The sequence below is a fragment of the Oncorhynchus kisutch genome, linkage group LG25 (genome assembly GCF_002021735.2).
Source record: "Oncorhynchus kisutch isolate 150728-3 linkage group LG25, Okis_V2, whole genome shotgun sequence".
Taxonomy (NCBI): domain Eukaryota; kingdom Metazoa; phylum Chordata; class Actinopteri; order Salmoniformes; family Salmonidae; genus Oncorhynchus; species Oncorhynchus kisutch.
In genome coordinates this window covers 13914771-13932195 of record NC_034198.2, presented here as the reverse complement: position 1 = coordinate 13932195, position 17425 = coordinate 13914771, and positions in this window count along the sequence as shown.

Sequence of the window (17425 nt, the reverse complement as noted above, 5' to 3'; positions counted from 1 at the left end):
CGCCGTTTAGTATGATATGTTACGTTTGATATGGTTACATAAGACAGATGGTTAGTTAATGCAAAAAAAAAGGACGGTAGTTGGTCGGGGTGGTTGGGTGGGCATATAACATGGGATGAGTGGGGGTTAAACATGAATATCAGGAAACCTAAAGAACTTTGCAACAACTTAGCATGTTTGCTAACCCTTCAGCTAACCCTAACACTAACTTTAACCCTTTAACCTAACTCCTAAACCTTAACCCTAACCCCTAGCCTAGTTAACGTTAGCAAGCTAGCTAACGTTAGCCATCTAGCTAGAATTCATATCGTACATTTTTCAAATTCGCAACATATAATACGAATTGTAATTTGTAACACATAATATGAACTGGGTGATGGACATCCACAAATGAATACATAACATATAGCAGTGTTAATAGCAACCTATCATACCAAATGTGTGCCTCAGATACAGAATAATACAAAAGAGTTCAATCAAATCAAATTTCATTGGTCACATACACATGTTTAGCAAATGTTATTGTGGGTGGAGCAAAATGCTTGTGTTTGGTCTTAGACCAGGTTGGGGTTAGGAGCTATAAAAAATAAATAAAACATTTAATAGGAGACTACCTAAACCATGTAGACTGGAACAACCATTTCACTAATGGGTGCAATAAATCAAACTAATTGATTGGATTAGTTTAGAAACATGTATGTTATTTATCTTGTATAGCATAAGATTAATCAATCAATCAATGTACATGCAAAAACACAGATATTAAAACAATCCAACAAAAAAAAGTACCTGCATAGCATGCTGGGAAATATGATAATGATGGTTGTGGTTTTGATGGTACTGTTTTACTCTCCACAGTGTAAAACAATAACTCTGGTTATTAACACCAACACTGGGGTTCTTTTACACCAATGAGTGTTAATTTCACTCTAACAGAGAGAATTTAAAGGTGCATTATGCAGAAATTGTTCCACCTTTTCCTGGTTGCTAAAAATATTGTGTTTGAAGCTGGTGTACAAAACCGAACGTGAAAAACAAAAAAAACAAATCTTAAAAATGGGAAGCATGAAAATAGTTGGTCATGTCGCCCAACAAGTTACACGTTCCAGCTTTAACTCCTGAAACTATTGTGTGCTGTAGCTTGGAAAATAAATCAATATGACTCTGGATGACAACATAATGATGTTTGTTTCCAACATTAGGGCTGTTTTCCTAAAACAGTTAAATACGGTTTGTGTTTTGTTTCCTTGCCAAGATACTAACGAGTATTGTGATACTAGTATCGTCCCGGCCCTAACTGAGATACACATAACATTTGTAGATAACATAGCACACTATTGTATTTGATGACAGGGCAAATAATAGTCCACGATTGTGACAGGACAAAATGATGCTGTCATGTTATTTTATTTTGGTATTGAAATTGAAATCATTCTCAGTGCATAAAGTTTGTGTGAGTAATGTACTTGGTTAAAACATTTTTTTTTTTTAAATGTCAGAGTTTAACAGCATCCGACACAGATGGTGAGTCATGCTTCCAGTTGTGTATTGAGTAACAGGTAAATTGTTCATTTTATTGTGTGTTCAAGGAACAACCTTCGAAACCATGTGAAATTGTAATTATTATGTATAGAATGTTGACCAATATCAGAAAGTAATGCAAGACAATCATGTTAGTAACCTACTTATATGTGAATAGTATGACAGTTGTTGATATGGACGTTTGGTTAAATTGACCATGTACGTTTGTTTATTTGTTAATTTATATGAGCTTTTTTTTTTTGCCTTATAGCTTTGCATTTGAAATGGTTTATATTTTACATCAATACACTAGGTCAATACATCATGTTATAATTCTACATTTTGGTCATTTGACAGTGACGCGCTTGTTTCATGCCAAAGCCTAGTTAAACAAAGTATCTAAATGTTGAAGAACCAAAAGGAACACAATGTACTAGAAGAGACCAGAGGATCATAGATCTCTCCTCCCACAGGTGATCAGCATGTTCCTCTTGTCCCTCCACACAACCATCTGATAGGAGTGCTGATCACAAGCTTTAATGTGGAAACGTGATGGGCAGAGCTGTACTCACCAGAGGAGATTAGTATAATTATTAGAACCAAGGCATTAATTGCCTTGCTGGGAGAAAGGCGGGGAAGGGCACAGACTAGAGTCAGACTAAGCAGGTGCCTCTCATTCCATTCGTCAGGCACAACAACAGATGGCAGCCATTAAATCAACAAGCGGTGGTCGTGCTGACTGTAACAGTTAGACGTGGGCACTTTCCCTCAAAACAGCCTCAATTTGTCGGGGAATGGACTACAGTACAAGGTGTTGAAAGCTTTCCACAGGGATGCTGGCCCATGTTGACTCCAATGCTTCCCACAGTTATGTCAAGTTGGCTGGATGTCCTTTGGGTAGTGGACCATTCTTGATACACACGGGAAACTGTTGAGCGTGAAAAACCCAGCAGCATTGCAGTTCTTGACACACTCAACTCGGTGCGCTTGGCACCTACTAAATACCATACCCCGTTAAAAGGCACTTAAACCTTTTGTATTTGCCCTTTCACCCTCTGAATGACGCAGACACACAATCCATGTCTCAATTTTCTCAAGGTTAAAAAAAAATCCTTCTTTAACCTGTCTCCTCCCCTTCATCTACACTGAATGAAGTGGGTGATATCCATAAATGATCATAGCTTTCACCTGGTGAGGTATCTTTGTTTTTGACCACTGGATGTATAATGAGTCTCCGATTGAGGGGGAATGAATTCAGGGGACTCAGCTGCCGCCTGGATCGCTGCTTCCAAAGCAATTGGCTTGGCTGGTTCTTTAAAGTGGTATTTGTTTTGAGGTGTGAATCATAGACCAGTGAGGGACAGCTTAATTTACAGAATTTTCATTATCCCGTGGCGCACCCTATAGATCACCAATAATAAATAGCAAATCTGCTGTATGGGAGAATTTTAGATACCTCAATTCTCCTGTGCTAGGTTGTGAACAGAGCTACCATTGGCGCACATATGACCTTAAAACAACAATTGCATCATGATGAGACAGTGGAACCGAAAGACAATATTACCGCAACTTGAAAACCGCATGGGAGAACTATTCAGAGCATTTACCTTTCCAGAGGAAAGACAGAGAGGAACACGCAGTGAGATTACATGAGGACAAACAATAATACAGCAATAGAGGTTGAATGATAATCAAATAAGATTTGATTTGATTTGATGCTCGAGTTGGAGCCAATACAATGAATCTGTCTCTGACAATAAGCAAGCTTTGTACTCTCGCCGGCCTTTTATTGCTAAAGCAGACATCAGGGACTGTGACCTCTGAGTAAATGAAATGTGTCTTTGGCTACAGTGACAGTAGCATCACTGAGACAGTGAGGATATTGGAACCAAGGTGTGAAAAAAATGACCTTGAGTTTATTGTTCATATTGTTCCTAGATGCACTTGCACCATAAATCTCTTTGAATTATCCTAGAAAATTGATTGATTCATCCTCTTAAATGACCCAATGATTTTTCCTTTTCAATGACCCAATGCTAAGTTGACCAGTACTACAGAGAGAAGGAAAGCCACAGAATTGAGTTAAGGATAGAGGTTGTTTCCTCTTGTGCCTCTTGAGGGGTAATGCTCAGTGATAGTTGTTAGGAGTGCTGGATGGACATTGCATTCTTGAGAAATTGCAATACCTGCAATAATTGCAATAATTCTCAATCATTAACACTTTTAAAGAGCCCAAAATGTTGAATTCCGGCTGGTCCACAGTCCATACTCTGAATTCCAGCACAGATATGCACATTCAAGGTATAACTGCAGTATGACAAATGGCATTCCATGAAATAGCATGCCACATTAAATCCTCTCTGTGGGGAAAAAAATAACAAGATATTGCTTGTTACTACTAACCAGGTTTCCATCCAATTTTTTAGTGCGAGTAAAGTACATGTCGGGTGAAAAGTAATGACAGGCCTGATGAAAATTTGGCGGTAAAAGTCGACAAAACAAAATACGCCAGACAGGGTGGGATCTTTTGGTGTCTGTAAATAAATTATGTGAGAACTGTCGGTGGAAACGCTTTTATGCTCAAATATTTATGTAATAATCACATCAAAGTAAACTTGGAGTCATGTGATGACATGTGTTGTTGTCCCATTACGACTCGTCGGGTAAGCGTTCAGTTTATTAGGCTACAGATGAAATTCTGCACACCGCCTGGCATGGCAACTGCTCGGCAGAGGGTAGAGAGTATGAGGGTAGAACGTATGGCCCAATACATCACTGGGGTCAAGCTTCCTGCCACCCAGGACCTACAGTACCAGTCATAAGTTTGGACACACTGTTACATGGAATGATGCTGGAGAGACGAAGCAGGCACGGGGAGTAAAACATTTAATAAATAACGGACATGGAATGAGACAGGAACAGCGTCAGCAAACAGGTAAAACAAACAAAAGACAATCAATGCAGCAGCAGGTACAGAGCTGGGGAACTGACAAATATAGGGGAGGTAATAAACAGATGATGAGTGAGTCCAGGTGAGTCCAATATTGCTGATGCGCGTGATGAGGGGATGCAGGTGTGCGTAATAGATGATAGGAGTGTGTGATGCAGGGCAGCCTGGACCCTCAAGCGCCAGGGGGTGGGGGAGAGTGGAAGCAGAGAGCAGGAGCAGAGGTGACACACACCTACTCATTGAAGGGTTTTTCTTTATTTTTAATATTTTCTACATTGTAGAATAATAATGAAGACATCAAAACTATGAAATAACACATATGGAATCATGTAGTAACAAAAAAAGTGTTTAACAAATATTTTATATTTGAGATTCTTCAAAGTAGCCAACCTTTGCTAATGAAAGCTTTGCAGACTCTTGGCATGCTCACAACCAGCTTTACCTTCTAAATAAATCACTGACAGTGTCACCAGCAAAGCACCCCCCACACCATCACACCTCCTCCTCTATGCTTCACGGTGGGAACCACACATGCGGAGATCATCCGTTCACCTATTCTGCTTCTCACAAAGACACGGCGGTTGGAACAAAAAATCTCAAATTTGGACTCATCGGACCAAAGGACAGGTTTCCACTGGTCGAATGTCCATTGCACGTGTTTGTTGGCCCAAGCAAGTCTCTTCTTATTGGTGTCCTTTAGTAGTGGTTTCTTTGCAGAAATTAGAACATGAAGGCCTGATTCACGCAGAGTCCTCTGAACAGTTGATTTTGAGAAGTGTCTGTTACTTGAACTTTGTGAAACATTTATTTGGGCTGCAATTTCCGAGGCTGGTAACTCTAATGAACTTATCCTCTGCAGCAGAGGTAACTCTGGCTCTTCCTTTCCTGATGCGGTCCTCTTGAGAGCCAGTTTCATAATTTTTGCGACTGCACTTGAAGAAACTTTGAAAGTTCTTGATATTTTCCAGATTGACTGACCTTCATGTCCTAAAGTAATGATGGACTGTCGTTTCTCTTTGCTTATTTGAGCTGTTCTTGCCGTAATATGGACTTGGTCTTTTACAAAATATGGCTATCATCTGTATACCTCCCTACCTTGTCACAACACAACTGATTGGCTAAAACATATTAAGAAGGAAATCAATTCCACAAATTAACAAGGCACACCTAATAATTGAAATGAATTCCACCTCATGAAGCTGGTTGAGAGAATGCCAAGAGTGTGCAAAGCTGTCATGGCAAAGGGTGGCTACTTAGAAGAATCTCAAATCTCAAATCTATTTTTAATTTGTTTAGCACTTTCTTGCTTACTACATGATTCCATATGTGTTATTTCATAGTTTTGATGTCTTCACTATTATTCTACAATGTAGAAAATAGTAAAAATGAAGAAAAATGCTTGAATGAGTAGGTGCGTCCAAACTTTTGACTGGTACTGTATATACTAGGAGGTGTCAGAGGAAGGCCTAAAAAATTGTCAAAGACTCCAGTCACCCAAGTCATAGACTGTTCTCTCTGCTACCGCACGGCAAGCAGTACCGGAGCGTCAAGTCTAGGTCCAAAAGGCTCCTTAACAGCTTCAACCACCAAGCCATAAGACTGCTGAACAATTAATCAAATGGCCACTTACATGGACCCCCCTCCCCTTTTTTTTTACACTGCTGCTACTAGCTGTTTATTATCTGTGCATAGTCACTTTACCCCTACATGCATGTGTAAATTACCTTGACTAACCTGTACCCCCACACATTGACTCTGTACCGGTACCCCCAGTAGATAGCCTCATTAGTGTTATGTAATCTTATTATGTTACTTTTACATTTTATTTTTTACCTTAGTTTATTTAGCAAATATTTTTCTTAACTCAAATTCTTAAACGGCATTGTTGGTTAAGGGCTTGTAAGTAAGCATTTCACAGTAAGGTCGACACTTGCTGCATTTGACAAATAAAATTTGATTTGAAGTTATGATGAACTTCACAGAGTGGTGGTGAAAGTGCAGGGTGATGAGCCTGACTCTCCTTTCCAATAAATATGGAGGGTCTTATTCTGCTGACATGATCATCGATGATTGGCTGCTGTTTGACAAATAAAAATATTCTTGCTCTTTTGTTCACAATAATCTCATATAGGCTATACCTGCACTGTATCTGTGAGCTGTTGGCTAGAGCACATGTGCCAATACAAGAGTGGGCATACTCGCTATATAACCATTTTTGGGGGGAGAAAACCATCTTTAGAGTTGAAAATGCGATGAAAACCCATTTAACTTGTTTTTTTTTTGGTACATGGAAATTTAACCGCAAATTTGTTTTTGTTTTATGTTCACTACGTCATCATGCACAGCCTTTTATCCACGAGTCAATTTGATGGAAACACATCTCTGGTAGGAAAATGAGCATATCGTTTTTAGGTGGATTTTTGAATATTCGCATCCTTGCTGGAATATCCTTTTTCATTTACCGTTCCACTTTATAGGGCAGAGATGGAATGTCCACGGGGCAGGCAGCATCACAAAATCCTCTTCTAGGGTAGACTTTTATGCTCTAATTTCTCAGTCTAATAAACATCCTAATGAATCAGACCTTATTATAATTAGACTTTAAAAAAAAAATAAGTAGAGGGGGAAGTTGGAGCTTAATTGAAGTAAAAATCCTGCAGACACGTGGTGCATGGTGCTCCCGTGGGCCATGTCTTGAAGCAGTGTCTACTCCCCTCCACCCATGGTGAGGTAAACATGGGCAGGGCCGTGGTGCTCAGAGACAAAGGAGTCTCAGGTCCAATAAATCATACAGTCCAGTGGAATATTCCCCCATGCATTTAGAGAAGCAGACTTGTGTATTAATAGACCACCACTAGCGGAGTTCTGACACAAATTGGACATGAAGCTCGCTGAAGATTCTCATTAGGTGGAGAATGAAGAAGGTGACACTGGGTGTTGGGATCGTCAGATAGAGGGTGTACATGCAATCCGTCATCGGCGTCATTACCATTGGATGAGTGTGGGTGAGACAGGCTGGTAGCAGCAGCTTCTGTGAACTGTGGACAACATGTAGGGCTTATGCATTGCCATTGAGATATTCAATTGACCATTACTCAAATGGATAGAAATCTCTGTAAATGATATAACATGGCTGAAACCTCCCAGGCCTCCCTGTGTCTGTCCATCTGTCCAGTGTCTCACTGCCACCCAGACCTCTGTCCTTTGCCCTGCGGACTCTGAAGGACATTGAGAGGAAGTGTGTGATTAATTCCAAACGACAAAAGTCAGGGATAAATGCACTCAGAAAACCCATAATTCATCCGTATTGAATTCATCACACCTGGAGATGAGATTGAATTAAATCTATACACTTCCATCACTTTTTTTCTTGTAGGTGCAAACAGGATTCATTGGATGACTTATTTTAATACACAAGGGACTGATAGACAAGATTGAATAGTTCAGAATTGTGACGAGTCAAATAAGTTATTTCACCCTATTTAGAGACAGAGAAAGAACAATGACATGTACTGTTCCAACATAATCATTTCCTCATGGCAATAGCACTTCATGCAAATTCAATGTCAAATGCTGAGCAATGGTGGGTAGTCAGGCACTAATCCATTTTAGATGGCATGATCAACTGAGAACCAAATGAAATTATAGGTCCTTCAGTGTATTTCAAGGTCCTGCTATGCATGTTGGATAGCAGAGATCACAGTCCTAATTGTCCCATTATGTTGTCTCGCCTGCCCAGCCAATGCCTGGTTGGAAGTACACTGAACAAAAATATAAACTCAACATGCAACTATATCTAAGATTTTTACTGAGTTACAGTTCATATAAGGATATCAGTTTATTTAAATAAATTCATTAGGCCCTAATCTATTGATTTGACATGGCTGGGAATACACATATGCATTTGTTGATCACAGGTACCATACACGTCGATCCAGAGCATCCCAAACATGCTCAACGGGTGATACGTCTGGTGAGTATGCAGGCCGTGGAAGAACTGGGACATGTTCGGTTTTCAGGAATTGTGTACCGATCCTTGCGACATGGGGCTGTGCATTATCATGCTGAAACATGAGGTGATGGCAGTGGATGAATGGCACGACAATGGGCCTCATGATCTCATCACGGTATCTCTGTGCATTCAAATTGCCATCGATAAAATGCAATAGTGTTCATTGTCCGTAGCTTATGCCTGCCCATACCATAACCCCCAAGATGCCACACACACAGTCTGCCATCTACCCGGTACAGTTGAAACCCGGGATTCATCTGTTAAGTGCACACTTCTCCAGCATGCCAATGGCCATCGAAGGTGAGCATTTGCCCACTGAAGTATGTTACAACGCCGAACTGCAGTCAGGTGAGGATGACGAGCACACATATATGAGCTTCCCTGAGACGGTTTCTGCCAGTTTGTGAAGAAATTCTTCGGTTGTGCAAACCCACAGGTTCATCAGCTATCCGGGTGGCTGGTCTCAGATCATCCTGCAGTTGATGAAGCCAAATGTGGAGGTCCTAGGCTGGCGTGGTTACACATGGTCTGCGGTTGGAGGCAGTTTATGGTAGAGAAAATAACATTAAATTCTCTGGTGACAGCCCTGGTGAACATTCCTGCAGTCAGCCATCAAAACATCAGACATCTGTGTGTGAATAAACTGCACATTTTGGAGTGGTCTTTTATTTTTCCCAGCACAATGGGGAAAATCAGTTTTTTCAGTTTTTGATATGCCACACCTATCAGGTGGATGGATGGATTATCTTGGCTCACAAACAGGGATGTAAACAAATGTGTGCACAAAATTTGCAAGAAATAATATTTTTGTGCATATGGAACATTTCTGGCCTCTTTTATTTCAGCTCATGAAATATGGGACCAACACTTTACATATTGCGTTTATATATTTATTTCAGTGTATATTACCACACTCTTATTTCATTGAGGTCTCTGGACAGCCCCATCAACTGAGACACTGCAGGCCACCAAGCTCAAATATAGATCTTCAAAGACGAGCTCTACTATCTCATGTTTCTCATATCATTACCAATAAGATTTTTTTTACCACGTTGACATATTGCCGATAAAAGGTGCATATCAAATCTGTACAGTAAATTAAAACAATGTCATGGAAAGTAGTACGTCTTCATCACTAGTGTGTCATTTTAATGAGGCCATAGCAAACTGGGCCAATCAGAGGAGGACCTCCACACAGCACACACCAGCCGGTTCTCACACAAGCCCTGTGGAATCCTAATCAGAACATCAAGGCTACTGCAGACCCCAGACCAGACAGCATGACAAGGTTGTTACAGACCCCCTCCCCCAAGGCCCCACCAGTGTCCAATTCCACCTTACAAGTTCAGATGATAATCACATAACCAATGCAACAAACGTGCCAACAAAAAACATTAATCAGTGTGGTGGGGAGTCTGTGCTGCACTGCCTGCAGTGTCTTGTTTGAATATCAGGCGACCTAATTTAGACAAAAAATGTACAGGGCATGTTGCTAGTGTCCTATGAACAATTAACATTGCCGGCACTTCTATCGACTTTTAAAATGTATCTCCCGCTTTGCTGCTTGGCTGAATTCAGTGTTCATTTGGCTAGTTCTGAATCTATAAAAACGAATGGGCAGAACGCAAATAAACACTTGTTACGTTCCCAAGCAAGAAAACCAAATAATGTTGCTCAAACAGAAGGGAGAACAAACAAATAATCACTGAACAACAACCAAAACCAAACTGATGGGGTTTTATGAGGGGTTCTGAAAGACGCTCATGAGGGTGTCCACTGAAAGTTGCACAGCAACAACAATTGGGACCTAAAAGACACCCACCATGAGCGCTCACAAAATTTGCCTAAGTTGAGGCCAACCAAAAGAAAAACACACACCAAACTTCAAGACAGGAAGCAAACCAAAAAGGTGGAGCAAAACAAAATCAGATAAAGGATTGTTTGCCACTCTTAAATACCTTCCCACCAATGAGATAACAACCAGCAAAGGTGTAGCACATACGGACTAAATCTAGAATCGGTTTCCTAATTCGCAACAAAGCCTCCTTCGCTCATGCCACCTAACATACCCTCGTAAAACTGACTATTCTACCGATCTACTCACTCTACTCAGCAAACTGGATGTAGTCTATCACAGTGCCATCAGTTTTATCACCAAAGCCCCATATACTACCCACCACTGCAACCTGTATGCTCTCGTTGGCTGGTCTTCACTACATATCTGTCGCCAAACCCAGTGGCTCCAGTTCGTCTATAAGTCTTTGCTAGGTAAGGCCCTGCCTTATCTCAGCTCACTGGTCATCATAGCAACACCCACCTGTAGCACGTGCTCCAGCAGGTATATTGCACTAGTCATCCCCAAAGCCAACACTTCCTTTGGCCGCCTTTCCTTCCAATTCTCTGCTGCCAATGACTGGAACGAATTGCAAAAATCTCTGAAGCTGGAGTCTTATCTCCCTCTCTATCTTTAAGCATCAGCTGTCAGAGCAGCTTACCGATCACTGTACCAGTACACAGCCAATCTGTAAATAGCACACCCGACTACCTCATCCCCATATTAATACTTACCCTCTTGCTCTTTTGTACCCCAGTATCTCTATTTGCACATCATCATCTGCACATCTAAAAACTCCAGTATTATTGCTAAAATGTAATTATTTTCACATCAATGGCCAATTTATTGCCTACCTCCCTACTCTTCTACATTTGCACACACTGTACAAAGATTTTTCAATTTTTCTTTCCTTTTGTGTTATTGACTGTACGTTTGTTTATGTGTAACTCTGTGTTGTTGTTTTTGTCGCACTGCTTTGCTTTATCTTGGCCAGGTCGCAGTTGTAAATTAGAACTTGTTCTCAACATGCCTACCTGGTTAAATAAAGGTGAAATTAAAAATGTAAAAACAGTAAATTGAGCTTTCCTCATCGTCTCGAGGAAGACCATAGTCAACGGTGACAGCAGCAACCACAGGCAGAACATCACTACCAGTTTACACTGACTTCTCCGCCCAATCATATGGTTTCAACATGTTGACATGACACAGGCAGGTTTTCTTCCTGCGCTCCGGTGTGGCAATGATGTAATCCAGGTTACCATTTATTTTTACTATGGGGTAAGGGCCTGAAAAGCGAGCCTGCAATGGTGGGCAACGAAACCAGGTCTTGGCCACATCGAAATTGTCTCGGGGTCTCGGGCCTTTCGATCGTACCAAACTTTAATTTTCATTTGCGTCTTCTCCAGATTATCACTGGCAAACTCACAGGCGTGGTGTAATCTGTATCGAAAAAGCGCTAATGTTCTCCAACAAATTAGTTTTTGTGTTTAAGGTGTCGTCCTGCAACAAGCTCTCTCTCAGCAAACTCAACGGACCTCTGACATGATGTCCAAACACGAGTTCATTCAGACAAAAACCGAGAGATTCTCTTGTAAACAGCACAACAGGAACCTCTTCATCCCAGTCTTTCTCAAACTCAAAACAGTAAACTCTCAACATAGACTTCAAAGTCTGATGAAATCTCTCAAGAGCACCTTGGGAGTCATGGTGATAGGCAATAGAGGGTCAATGGGTGTTGTAGGAATTTATTCCTATATGTTCATTAACCAATTCAATTGTAACAAAGCAAAACACTTTGTCCGTTTCTAAGAATTTGTAAGGTTCTTATTTGCATAAAATAGACAAAGATCAGTCTCAAAATATACAATAGCCTTTATTCCCGAGAGCTCTGCTCAAAATACCATGTACATTAGTTTATATACCATTCTATCCTACGCACATACATACACACTAACATTTGGATTCTCTCTTTTTCTACTGAAGTCTCACCACAGTTTATTGCCACTCAGCTGACAGTTCCAGTCCCCCAAACCTGGAGGGGCACTCCCTGTTCTATCTTATCTCTCCAGAGTTATAGATGGGTCGGTTCAAACATAGGTTAAGGATCCTCTTTGTTTTCGTTAGGCACACACATGCATTCCTCTCTTCCCCCCCTCCAACCTAGTTGGAGCTGTGTTTATTATTTTTAATTACTCCTTGTTCATGCTACATAAACGCTAATCCCTAATGGGATTAGGTGGGGTTCCAGTTCTCTGCTGCCAATGACTGGAACGAACTACAAAAATCTCTGAAACTGGAAACACTTATCTCCCTCACTAGCTTTAAGCACCAACTGTCAGAGCAGCTCACAGATTACTGCACCTGTACATAGCCCACCTATAATTTAGCCCAAACAACTACCTCTTTCCCAACTGTATTTAATTTTTATTTATTTATTTATTTTGCTCCTTTGCACCCCATTATTTTTTTATTTCTACTTTGCACATTCTTCCATTGCAAAACTACCATTCCAGTATTTTACTTGCTATATTGTATTTACTTTGCCATCATGGCCTTTTTTGCCTTTACCTCCCTTCTCACCTAATTTGCTCACATTGTATATAGACTTGTTTATACTGCATTATTGACTGTATGTTTGTTTTTACTCCATGTGTAACTCTGTGTCGTTTTATCTGTCGAACTGCTTTGCTTTATCTTGGCCAGGTCGCAATTGTAAATGAGAACTTGTTCTCAACTTGCCTACCTGGTTAAATAAAGGTAAAATAAAATAAAATAAAAAAATGGTAAAGTTTCTGGGTAGAAATGATTGAACTTTTACTTAAATCTTGATAAAATATCTTAACAATGGGTTACACTCAACTGTTGTAGCACTTGCTGGAAGACCTTTGACATGTAATTATATCCTTGGTCTGACTGCACTAGCTGCAGAAGTCCAAATGTTGAAAATAATTTCATCAGGGCCTTAACACTACTGGGAGCCGTGATTTTCCTCATTGGAATGGCCTCAGGAAAACAAGCGGGAGCACACATTATGGTTAAGAGAAACTGGTTACCAATCTTGGCTTTGGACAAAGGACCAATACAATCCACCAGAACCCTGCTGAAAGGTTGGTCAAAAGCAGGAATAGTCTGCAAAGGTGCAACTAGTACAGCTTGATTTGGTTTACCCATCCACTGACAAACGTGACACAATTTACAGTAAGCCACAACATCCTGTTTCAGACCAGGCCAGAAGAAGTTATGCAACATTGTCTTGTTGACCCCAAGAGGGCCTGCCATACTACCATCATGAGCCAACCTCAGTATCTCTTGTCGAAGTGTAACTGGATAGACAATTTGAGATACACTGGGCCAATCGTCTTTCCCAGAATTAGCGCGAGAACATAATTTCCTCATTAGAACCCCATCTCTGTCAAAGTAACCCTCACAAACTTCATCAAACTCCTCCTCCGGACATATTTCAGCAAAAAGAGGGTAGAGGGAAAAATCTTTACTCTGTTCCACAATCAGCTGCTTCCTTGAGATCGAAGTGTCAACATTAGGGTCCATCTCTTCCTTTGGGGTTTTCAAAGGAGAAGTCAACTCAGGAGGTTTAGCAAAATCAGGATCACCTATAAAGATATCGGACAGATCGACCATGGTGGAATCGCTGACATCCTCCAGAACACTAGACCTTCTTAGACGTACCACGTGTAACGGCACATGCTTGGAACAATCTAGGGTACTTTTCTGATAACCCATCAGGTTTCTCTACTCTTGGTTCCTTGCAAATGGCTGGATTCGGCACAGCCTTCCCTCCAGCCAAATCATTTCCCAAAAAGAATGATACTCACTTCACCGGTAGGCTAGGCCTCACTCCAACGCCGACAGAAACAAGAAATAAGATCAGACTCGAGTTCCACATTATACAAAGGAACTTCAATGCAACCCATCCTCACACCTTGTACCAACACACTGTAAACAGTTGCTGAAATGTCAAAGGCAAAACACCCCGCTTAGTGAGTCTGCCAGATCAGAAGCAGTAGGGGTGACCAAGGATGTTCTCTTGATAAGTGCATGAATTAGACAATTTTCCTGTCCTGCTAAGCATTTAAAATGTAACTAGTACTTTTGGGTGTTATGGAAAATGTAAGGAGTAAAAAGTATACTATTTTCTTTCGGAATGTAGTGAAGTAAAAGTAGTCAAAAACATAAATAGTAAAGTAAAGTACAGATACCCCAAAAAACTACTTAAGTAGTACTTAAAAGTATTTTTATTTAAGTACTTTACACTACTGATTAAAACGTCCCCTAACAACCGTCTGAAATGCTATAGATGCACCAATTCCGATCATTCCATATGTAAGGTGAAAGGAAATGAAAGGCCAATTTACCTAACTCTCTAGACACCAAAAGAGTGAACGGGTTTGATAACTTGTCATTTTAAATCTTAACAGCAATGTTAGGTAAGTCGGAAGTATGTGGAGCAGGGCTTTGTAAACAAAAAGAGCGTAATAATGTGGGTTTATGCCTGGGGGAGATCTTCGTGGGCTATACTCAGGATAGTAAGTTGGTGGTTGAAGATATCCCTCTAGTGGTATGGGGCTGTTCTTTGGCAAAGTGGGTGGGGTTATATCCTGCCTGTTTGGCCCTGTCCCGGGGTATCGTCGGACAGGGGCCACAGTGTCTCCCGACCCCTCCTGTCTCAGCCCCCAGTATTTATGCTGCAATAGTTTGTGCCGGGGAGCTAGGGCCAGTCTGTTATATCTGGAGTATTTCTCCTGTCTTATCCGGTGTCCTGTGTGAATTTAAGTATACTCTAATTCTCTCTCAACTGTTCTGCCTGCAGCTATGGAACCCTGACCTGCTCCCTGGACGTGCTACCCTGTCCCGGACCTGCTGTTTTCAACTCTCTAGAGACAGCAAGAGCGGAGACACTCTGAATGATCGGCTATGAAAAGCCAACTGACATTTACCTGAGGTGCTGACATGCTGCACCCTCTACAACCACTGTGATGATTATTATTTGACCCTGCTGGTCATCTATGAACATTTGAACATATTGGCCATGTTTAATTATTATTATTAGAATCTCCACCTGGCACAGCCAGAAGAGGACTGGCCACCCCTCAAAGCCTGGTTCCTCTCTAGGTGCCGGCCTTTCTATGGAGTTTTTCCTAGCCACCGTGCTTCTACACCTGCATTGCTTGCTGTATGGGGTTTTAGGCTGGGTTTCTATACAGCACTTTGTGACATCAGCTGATGTAAGAAGGGCTTTATCAATACATTTGTTTGATCTGGCCAGGTCACAGTTGTAAAATGAGAACTTGTTCTCAACTGGCCTACCTGGTTAAATAAAGGTGAAATAAAATAAATAAATACAATCTACGTGACTTAAAAGATGTCTAGCCAGCCTTTAGGTAAATAATACAGTGATGAGTCTTCTGTGATAAAGCAAAGGGCGCTATGAAAAATGGCATCCAAGGGTTAAAGAGTAGAGGCATCTGCACTTTGATAAATAGTGTTGTGGAATGTCTTATAATGGACACTCAAAGGCAATATTACATTAATTACTCTTTATTATCAGCAAGCTGGAGAGGTCAGAGCCAAACTTAGATGTATAAAGTACCGGTCTGAAGGGAGATCTAAAAGTGCGTTCCTTAAATAGAGCCTTTACACGGCTACATAAAAACCTACATAAACAGGATTCATTGGATTGGTTCCAACATGTGACTGGCTCAGTCTCCTACCTTAACTTAAAGAACATATTCTGGGCATCCTGCCAGATGGTCCTAGGGAGGGGGTCATTTAGGCCCTCCCTCGCAATCTTTACCAGAAACAGGCAGGAACCAAGAATAGTTTATTACACCAAAGATAAGATGCACAAAGTAACATTTTCTTCCCAATAGTATCACCATAATCAAGAACAGGTAGAAAGGTTGACGACACAATCTGCTTCCTGCTGACTAGAGAGAAACCAGATCTGTTTTTGTAAAAAAAACAAATCCACGTTTCCATTGGAACACAGGAGTGATGGTTGCTGATAATGGACCTCTGTACGCCTATGTGGATATTCCATAAAAAAAATCTGCTGTTTCCAGCTACAATAGTCATTTACAACATTAACAGTGTCTACATTGTATTGCTGATCAATTTTAAGTTTTGATGGACAAAAAATTTGCTTTTCTATCAAAAACAAAGACATTTCTAAGTGACCCCAAACTTTTGAACGGTAGTGTACAGTACAGGGAAACTTTTATAAAGTCCTCCAAGTGACTTTAAATCAAGGTCAATTGTGAAATGGAATTAGGGTGCGGTAATTCATTCTCAGATGACCATCATGTTAATGACAAGGTTAGCACATCCTTAATGCCATAAGCAATCTTAATGTTTCAGTTCAGCTGTCCATAAACTAAAACTTGTCTTCAAAGCTTCCTCAACCCAACTTCAAATGCATCAGCAAACATTTCCTCTGTATGTTGAAATAAGCAAAGCCATTTTTTTTCAAGTGTCAGGGAGTGACATGGTAATAGAATTCAGAAACATTTTCAATTACGAAATGGAATGACTGGGCAAATAAGATGAGAGAATCAAACTGCATCCCAGAACTCAGGATGAGGATATGACTCAACTCCAAATGCATGTTTTCCCCAGATGAATGTGAAAGGCCAATTTAATACCTTATTTATTTATTTATTGGATGGAAGACAGAATATACTGTTTGCAGCTACTGTAATCCAATATTCATAGTAAACCAGGCCTGCTACACTACCGGTCAAAAGATTTAGAACACCTACTCCTACAAGGGTTTTTCTTTATTTTTACTATTTTCTACATTGTAGAATAATAGTGAATACATCAAAACTATGAAATAACACATGTGGAATCATGAAGTAACCAAAAAAGTGTTAAACAAATCAAAATATATTTTAAATTTGAGATTCTTCAAATAGCCACGCTTTGCCTTGATGACAGGTTTGCACACACTTGGCATTCTCTCAACCAGCTTCGCCTGGAATGCTTTTCCAACAGTCTTGAAGGAGTTCCAACATATGCTAAGCACTTGTTGGCTGCTTTTCCTTCACTCTGCGGTCCGACTCATCCCAAACCATTTCAATTTGGTTGAGGT